Below are 9,267 nucleotides of genomic sequence, written 5' to 3'. Positions count from 1 at the left end.
ATTACCGTAATGCACCTTGATGCACAGCATTAAAAATAACAGTGGCGGTTGACTTGACTTTGGCTTTGCGAGTGGAGGCGGGCCTTACAGGAGTGACTTTTGCTACAGTCCTACTGTGCTCGAGTCACAAATGCGTGTGGCGATTTGCAAATGCGTATCTGGAGGTGTGTGTGTGTGTGTGTGTGTGTCCGTTGCGACATATTCACGCCACAAAAGGGCGCTAGTATCCTACAACTGCAGCAGACAAACAGAGCCGATGGAGTCTGTTTGGCGTGCAGTAGGTACACTTATCATTGTTTTATGTAACTTTGGTTGTTATAACGAGTTTGGCAGTGGAATAATAATGTTTTATGATAAATTATGTCTTTGTTTATAGGTTTATAAGTTTGCTCGCCTCTTTCAAACGTTGCGTTTAGTTTAACTAGTCAAGTTGCACTTTCTAACTCGGCACGTGCGTGTTTTGTTACATTAAACGGAACAAATTCGCTTCACTGAAACTATCATTGCTACATGATGTAGATAGCTAAGACTCGCAGAGACACAAGATAGTGTGTGAAGCCCAGCACTTCAGCAGCTAACGTTGAAACTGAGAACATGAGTTCCACACAAGGCAACACATATTAATTAATATCGTGCTTTCAAAACAGCTGCACCATTTATACTCAAGGCACAACTTGTTTGTAGGGTCGGAATCTTGGATCAGAGAGTTATGTGGAGTCTGTTCCTCGAAATTTGGTTTCTCCCAACCAACAAAACATGGATGCCTCTAGTCGTGAGGCAAGGGCATCCTCCAACCCCTCATCCTATGCAATTCTCCACCCAGTGCAAATCATGTCCGCCAACACTCCTCAGGAACAGCTGTCACCATGCAATCATGATTCTCAGGAGAAATGCAAATGTTTTTATTTGTACTAATCACATGAGAAATAGACATCTAAAATGATGAGATTACATGAGTGTCTTTCAGATCTTTTCCTGGTCTTTTCCGAGGAAAGAGAAGGTTTACACACCAATCATGAACCGTCACTCCCAAAATGCAGTGTTTTCAATTTTATGTTCTTCCCTCAACTGCAACAGTGACTTCCAAAGGAAATGAGGAACTCAAGTTTTGCCAGACTGGATTAGGCATTAAAATGATATACTTGTCTGAAGATGCATGTTACGACCAGCTATGGTATCATAATGCGTTATTGCAAACCATACTTTCTAATGTTAGTCACTGGTGAAACAATGATATTGAAGGGAAAAAAGTAAAAAAAGGAGATATATTAGATAATTTCATGATGATTATTCAAATGTTTTTCATGAGACCAAGTGTCACATTTCTTGTGGTAATCATTGGGCAGTTCACTATCAATGTTTGCAATTATATTGTCTTTCTCTAGAGATCTGCAATTCTTATCCAGGATTACCCTAAACTTCCGAGCTTGAATGGATCATGGATGTTTTACAAGGCTTCAGGTAGAATCATATAATCAATTTATTCCAAATGTTTTTTCAATTTATTTTTTAGTCTTGAGTTAAATTTGGTGAGAACTTGTTCCAGTGAGCTGTTGGCATGTGAAACCTGCATTTCATCGAGCATGTAGTGTTGGATAACCTTCATAGCATGTTAACCAATTCTGTCGCTAAAATGTAAACATGCTACATTCTAAACATTTAATTCTGTAATCACTTCATTATTGACTTCAGATTTTAATGTTTCAGGAGGAAGTGGACAAAGGCGGCTTACAGTTTTAAGCCCCCAAATGCAAGGCTACACCACCTCACACCTAAAGAGGGCATCAAATGGTGGAAAACATATACTTTATATGGAGCCATTTCAGGGTGAATTAGACATTAGCCCCCTCCCCCAAAAAATCCTCAGAGTTTTCAAAAATGCCAAAGGCAGTTTGTGAAAATTGTCAGGAAAGAGTGTTGTTAACCTTTGCATGGCATGGGACCTTCCTCTCCCAAACCTAAACAACATGAAGTGGCTCCATGACAAGCTACTCCTACATGCGGTAAAACTCAAGTCCTTCTATTCTGTTCATGACTTAATTTAGTTGTACCCAGTTTGGTTATTCAAACAAGTAGTTCTTTTAATCCAGACTTCTAATGTTGTTCTACACAGGTTCTGGATCAATCAGCAAAACAAGTGAAGCAATTACCAAAGAGACTGAAGGAAACAGGAATTTGGCCTCTTCTCGCCAATGGAGCAGATTTAGTGAAACTAATTTTCCCTTATGAAAAAGATGCAGAGATCACACCGCAGGCACATTAAATTATTTTCTGTATTAATAATTTGTTCCCTGCAATTTGATATTCCTTTAAAAAAAAGTCATTTCCATTCTTAACTCTCTAAATTCTGTTCTTTGACCAGACACTATCTTTAAAGATACATATGCCATATAATCGACATTTTGCTTTTATGTTGTGCTCTTTTCATGATTTGGTGCACAGTGAGCTTTACTTAATACCCACTGAAAATGCTGTTGCCCTGTTAGACTGGAGAAGTGGAGAAGATCCCAATGCAATATCCTCAACAGGCTCACGGTGTGTTGGAGTCAACACCGGCTGACTTCAGGTGCAGGCATGATACACCCAAGACTGGGGGGCAGCCAGTCACAGGACACATAAAGACAAACAACCATTTGCACTCACATTCACAACTGAGAACAATTTACAATTTAAGAACGATTAAAATCATTGAGAAACTTAATATGTATTCGATTAATGCAAAACCCTGTGAATTTATGGTTGATAGAAACTTGTGGTTGACCTGTCAGCAGACGTTTTAAGTAAAGTCTACCTTTGATTGTGTACACTTTTGCCAACAATGAAACTCCGGTGCCACAAACAGAGAACATTAGGTGTGCAACACCAACATTTTCCACGCCTTGATTCGCTCTTACTCTGAAAAAATGTACAACATACACAAAACATGAAATGCAAATAATAATAATAAAGATAACTTACATGTAAATCAAACAAAAACATGTGCTAAAGACATTGTGCTAAAGGTACATAAGATGAAGAAACTTGAAGATACATTATCTGGAAGATTGAAAAATGTTAAATACATAAATACAGTACACTTTATGTCTGCAATTTATTTTTTCAAGCCTACATTCTCTGGTTCAACACTGCATCATGTAATCATTACTTTGACAGATTGTTATTTGCAAAATAATATATAAATAAATAAAAAAGAAGTCTTTAAAAAAACATGGATTGGACTGGATTGAATTGGGCTAGACTGATAGAAGCTATCATGCATAAAATTAAGAAATAAATGGGAGAAAAGCATGTTTAAGCAACATTTCCAACTGGCTGACCACATCCTCGGAGGTGCTGCTATGGAAATTACGGCCCTGATCAACTGGACGAAGACGCGTCCCACTGAAGTCATCTTCCTGCAGCACTTCATGTGATTGGCTCTTACATTATCTCATCTAACATTGTATAGCATCATTTTATGTGTCAATATGTTGCACACTTGGCATCCATTGCAGCCTGATCATCCTGGAAGTTGGATTCCCCCATCTTCTCATGGTTTCTCACTTTTCCCATAATAGGGTTTTGAGTTTTTCCTTGCGCTCCTGGGGGTTAGGTTCAGGGGATGTCGATTGTGGTTATGTAAAGACCTTTGAGATTATCTTAAGGGCTTTACAATTAAAATTGACTTGAATTTCCATTCACGAACTCACCTTCCTGGAAAAATCATCTATTCCGCCAAAAAACCTTACCGTACCTATAATATGAAAAAGGGGGAGTATAAAAAATGTCAACAAAAGTGGAGCAACACGGAAATATGAAATAGATTATGAAATCATTATGGAACTGTAAAATTAAAAATGGTTTTGCACATTTTATTAATGCTGTTTTGTTCAGATTTTAGACTGAAAAAAATAACGTGCAATGTTCTTCAGGGTACACTAAAAATATATCTTCCCGAATCAACTTGTGGTTTGTATCAATTTGCACAAGGGATTTTGGGCAACGGACCCAATATGAGCGTCTCACAATACAGCACGGTGGCCTGACTGGTTAGCACGATGGCCTCACAATGCGGAGGTTGTGGATTGTGTGGAGTTTGCATGTTCTACTCGTGCCTGCGTGGGTTTCCTCCGGGCACTCTGGTTTGGCCATAAGTATGAGTGTGTGCGTGCATGGTTGTTTGTCTATGTGTGCCCTGCGATTAGCTGGCAACCAATTCAGGATGTACCCTGCCTACTGCCCGAAGACAGCTGGGAGAGGCTCCAGCATTGCTAATGTGTCAATTAGCAGATGTAAGGAATCTTCATCCATTTTTCTCGCTTCAGTGATTGTTATATTATTTGTGTTATTTTGTTATTTTCATTTTACTCTTGCATGTCTTCCAATTTAAAGAATGTTAACAAAAAATGGTACTTGCCCATGGGTCAATAGCATCCAGTTTCTGTGTTTCTGAAATACAAAAACAAATGCCGATGATGCCGTCAAAAATATTGCGGCCAAATTTGGAATATTGTTGGTACTGAGACACTGGGGCGGTAGAATACTGGCATGGGGACATTATTGTAGCAAAACTATTTACAAAGGCATATTTCAATCCACTAATGTGTATAAAAATCTGTATCTGTAACCACAGTCACAAATGTGTACCGAGAATCAACAAATGCCTAATTGAAGTCACAAATGTGTAATGAGAATCTACAAATGTTGATTTGTATGCGCACTGGGTCTCTTAATTGGCTACGTTCTTACATGTGACTTTTGCAACAGTTCTGCCGTGGACGAGTCACGAATGCGGATGTCTTTGGATTTGGAGATAATTTTCAAAAATTGATTAAAACATGATATGCAAATGCAAATGGTTCTGTAAAACTTCCATTTGGCACAACAAAGAGATTTAATATCAACTGAGGGATTTGTCAAGGGTGTCCGATTTCTCTATTTCTTTTTCCTCTTCTGATGCAGTTACTCTCTGTTCACTTAAAAAATTGTGTTGTTGAAGGTCTCACGATAGCAAAGATAAAGTTAAATATCTTGGTGTCAAAACTGAAAAAGACCAAAGAGAAAGACTAATTGAAGACTATGCCAATTATAAATTCAGTTAAAAAAAAGTTAAATTTTTGGCTCCAAAGAGATCTGTCCGTAACTGGTCAAGTTTCGGTTGCCAAGGTCGAAGGTCTAAAGAAGAATGTTATTTTAAATACCTTGTCATGTGGCGGCCTTCATGCCTTAGATTTTTCCTCTCTCAATGCAACATTTAAAATTAAATGTATCAAACTGAATTTGGAACTTCAATTCCTACCCATGTTTTCAAGTCAGTAGGTGGTCTGGAATTTTTGTTGAGATGTAATTATAATGTGTCAAAATGACCAGTTAAATGAGCAAACTTTCATAGTCAACTTCTAATGTATTGGTCGATGACTTACAAGCACAATTTCACGCCCCACAGATATTATATAAGGAATAATCAGGATATTAGATTTAAGAATGAAACTTTCTTTATTGAGAGGTGGGTTGATAATATATTCTTTGTCAGTCAGTTGTTGAATGAAAAAGGTCAGTTGTATACTTGTGAAGAATTTTTGCTCTGCTTACGTTATCCCTGCTACGCCTCGTGAATAATCGATTGTATTTGATGCAATACCTGATGTTTCTAGGAGGTTGCTAATTTCTTCTCCTAAAGTGCCGAAATATTACATTCCAAGACTATTATTTATTGGCAATATAGGATCAATATTAAGCAAAAAAGCCTCAAATATCAGTGTAAGAGAAATCTTTCAAAGGGATTTTGTTTCCAAACCCGCAGCAGTCTTTTACTGGAATAATTTATATGAAAATATAAATTGGAAATCTACTCGGCTTCTGCCTAGGAGGTTCTTGATTAGAAACAAAGCGAGGGAGGTTACTTTCAAGATACTTAATAGGTGTTATCCAGTCAAAATCAAGTTACATAAATATAAAATTAACATTGACATAACAATATCCCATCTGTTTGGGACTGTATTTATACACACGTCTTTTGGTCAGACCTGAATGATTTCATCAATTCAAAAATTGAACCGTCGCTGAGATTACTACTCAGACATATTCTTTTTGGGCTGCCTGACCTTGAGAAACTGTGTATAGATAAAATGTATATTGTGAACCTCCTCTTAATTTTGGCTAAGTTTCATATTCACTGTGTAAAATTTGCAAATCAATGACCAAATTTTGTTCTATTTAAAATATTATTTTTTATGAATTTGGCTGATCTAAGTTTTTCCATTAACCCCAAAGCTATTCGAACAAGAAAAGTATCCAAAAACTGTGATTTTTATTAAGGAAATAACCTTATGCTTTGTTGTTTTTTATTTTTATTTATTGTAATTTTTATTGTGATTTTGTTGTTTATTGTTCATCTATGTTACTACCTCATCTTCTTGTACCAGTTAAGTAGATTATACATCCTTGTAGTTTGTATTGTTTGTATATATTGAAGTTTTTGTTAAAAAAAAAAAAAAAAACAATTAAAAAAAAAGAGTCACAAATGCGTGTGGCTCCGTTTAATTCCGGCTTCGGCCTTCCTGGGTGGATTTTGGATGTTCTCCCCGTGCCTGCTGGGTTTCTTCCGGGTACTCCGGTTTCCTCCCACATTCCAAAAACATGCATGGCAGGTCGATTGGACACTCTTAATTGCCCCTAGGTATGAGTGTGTTTGCAGTTTTGTCAAAGTGTGCCCTGCGATTGGCTGGCAACCAGTTCAGGGTGTACACCGTCTACTGCCTGAAGTTAGCTGGGATACTCGTATGTTAGATTTTATTTTTGAAAGTGATTGCATTGATATTTGGAGGCATAACAACCCTTTAGCACAATAATTTACTTGGAAAAACAAGTCAGGGTCATTACGATCACAAAATTATGATTATTTTATTTCTTTATTCATATCCGATCCTTTATCTGAATATGTATCTAATGTGGAAATGTTGCCAATACCTTTGACGGATCACAGTGCCATCTTTTCAGAGTTGTGTTTGTCTGCTCTTCAAACAGTTAAGAGAATCAACTCATATTGGAAATTAAACAACTCATGTCTTGAATATATCCCTGGTAAATGTCATCAAATTAATCTGCAAAAGTTGGAGAAAGGCATGTGCTGAAAATGTAATTTGAATTCAGAAAACTATTGAAAAAATTTGGAGCTGAAATGGTGAAGAAAAATAGAAAGGAAGAGTTTTAATTTATTTCTTATATGATTTCATTATCATCACAGGTACCTGGAAATTGATCACAAGATGAGGAAAATAGAAATTAGACAAGTTCTATGTAAACAAATCAAAAGGAGCTTTTGTACGATCTTGAAGGAAATGACTTGAAGAGGGAGAGCAATACTCGAGTGACTTTTTCAAATTGGAGAAACGGCATATTAATGTTCACAGGATCAGATGCTTTGATGGATTTGTCACAATGGATCCTGAAAAGAGAGCAGAAATCTGCTAATTATTCTCTTGGAATCTATACCAATCAGAGAGTCCAATAGATCACATGGAGATGCTGACATTTTTTTATCTCTCAAGGTGATATTGTGGACATTGGCAATGGCAATCAAGAACTGTGTGATGATCCTCTTACAGCAAAGCGTGTTGAAGATGCTTTGAAAAAATGAAAATACAACAAAAGTCCTGAAGCAGATGGTTTGACGGGGAAAATTTCCAAATGTTTTCCAAAGAATTGGCACTATGTGGACATAAGGGAGTATTCACAATGAAAAACTCCCTCCATCGTTGTCTCAAGGATTCATTACACTGATTCTAAAAGCACAGAAAGCTACTTGGCTGTTGGCCAATATCGCGCCTAAATAACGACTATCAAATTTGTTTCGCTCAAAAATGAAAAGAAACGCTAAATGAAAGAACTCACGGTGGATTTGTGATTGGCAGACATATTTCAAACAATAAGGTTGGTACTTGATATTTTAGAAGACTCACACTTAGTAGAAGATGAAAGTTTGATCCCTTTTTACAAGGCCTTTTGTTTACATTGAACAGCGGCTCATTTTTCAGGGTTTCAATGTCTTTGGATTTGGAGATAAATTTAAAAACAAAAATCGATTAAAACTTTAGACGCAAATTTGGCACATCCAAGAGATTTAATATCAGCCGAGGGATTCGTCAAGGGTGTCCTAAGTCAGCATTTCTCTTCTTTCCGATGCAGTTACTCTCTGTTCACTTCAAAAATAGTGACGTCAAAGATCTCTCTGTAGCAGACAGAAAATTATGAAACAAAAATTCAGAATTGAAGGCTTTTAATATCGTCTACATAATTTTTTATGCATTTGATGGCATTTTTTTTTAATGTTTGTGAATTTAATTTCATCGTATTTAATTTTATCAGAGTAGGATCTTATTATTAAGGAGTAAAATATATTTAGTTTTTATTTGTACTGTTTTATTCAATTGTGTATGCTCCAGTTTTATTTTCACAGATGAATGTATTTCTTTTCTTTTTCGCTCTGATTGGGCTCTTTTGGAATACAAGTTATATTGGATATTATTTCTTTTTATATGAAAAGCATTTTCGATTACTTCATTTGCTGCGTAGCTTAGCTTTTATTTTGTATTCATGTGTATTGATATTAACTTTTTTCTTTTAATTAATGACCATTTTGAAGTCACCCAAACCAATTCGAACACGCACACGCACACCACCCTTGACCTCGCAAAACCACTGTGGCAACTGTGTGTTCCCAGACTAACACTGTTTTTCTTTGGATGTGCGCGTGCGTGTGTGTGGTTTCTGATTAGTTTGTCCAAGTCTTTGTCTTTGTCAGTGCCCCTGTTCACGATGTCGCTCGAAAACTCTCCTGCATGTACTCCTCCACATGCAGAGTTGGGCGAAACTCTTAGTTCCCGTGCTGACATTGTGTTCTTGTTACCACATAGCGCGATGTAACAAAGTGGAGCAAAGCAGTTCCAAAATAGCCAAAACAGAGAAAGACTTGAAAGAGTCTCAAGTCGGAACATGCAGTCCGTCGTCAGATTTTGGGAACAACAACACTCAGAACCTGCACGTGCTGGAGGTGGAAACATTAATTGCCACACATTAGCAAGTTCCAAATGTCTCTGGAAGAAAAGTGCTCGATTTGACTTCTATTGTGTAAATCAGTGTTGCTTCACAATATCATGAGGAAACATTTCAAACACTTCGGGAGTTGGCAAATCAGCTTTTCTAGCTTTTATCAAGCAAGTAGCTAATGGAAGCGTGCGCTTGTGGGTCTTTGTAGTGACGTCGTCCTCACCTCGACTTGTTGCTGGG

At 37.0% G+C, this 9,267-nt stretch overlaps 1 long non-coding RNA gene across 2 annotated transcripts; it reads left to right on the top strand.

Annotated features, from left to right (window-relative positions):
• Positions 1–3,370, top strand: LOC148319844 (uncharacterized). Of its 2 annotated transcripts, none has more exons than XR_015839616.1 (4): positions 1–281; positions 1,386–1,461; positions 1,708–2,003; positions 2,114–3,370. It is a non-coding gene; the product is annotated as an uncharacterized LOC148319844 (long non-coding RNA). The 2 variants fall into 2 exon arrangements; XR_015839615.1 differs by having other exon boundaries at positions 4–277.
• Positions 3,371–9,267: the final 5,897 nt, after the last annotated feature.

Source organism: Idiotropiscis lumnitzeri, chromosome 17 (genome assembly GCF_059441095.1).
Source record: "Idiotropiscis lumnitzeri isolate Australia: NSW breed Sydney's pygmy pipehorse chromosome 17, RoL_Ilum_1.0, whole genome shotgun sequence".
NCBI classification, from domain to species: Eukaryota; Metazoa; Chordata; class Actinopteri; order Syngnathiformes; family Syngnathidae; genus Idiotropiscis; species Idiotropiscis lumnitzeri.
Note: the sequence above shows the minus strand (reverse complement) of the source record. Positions and strands in the feature narration are given on the sequence as shown.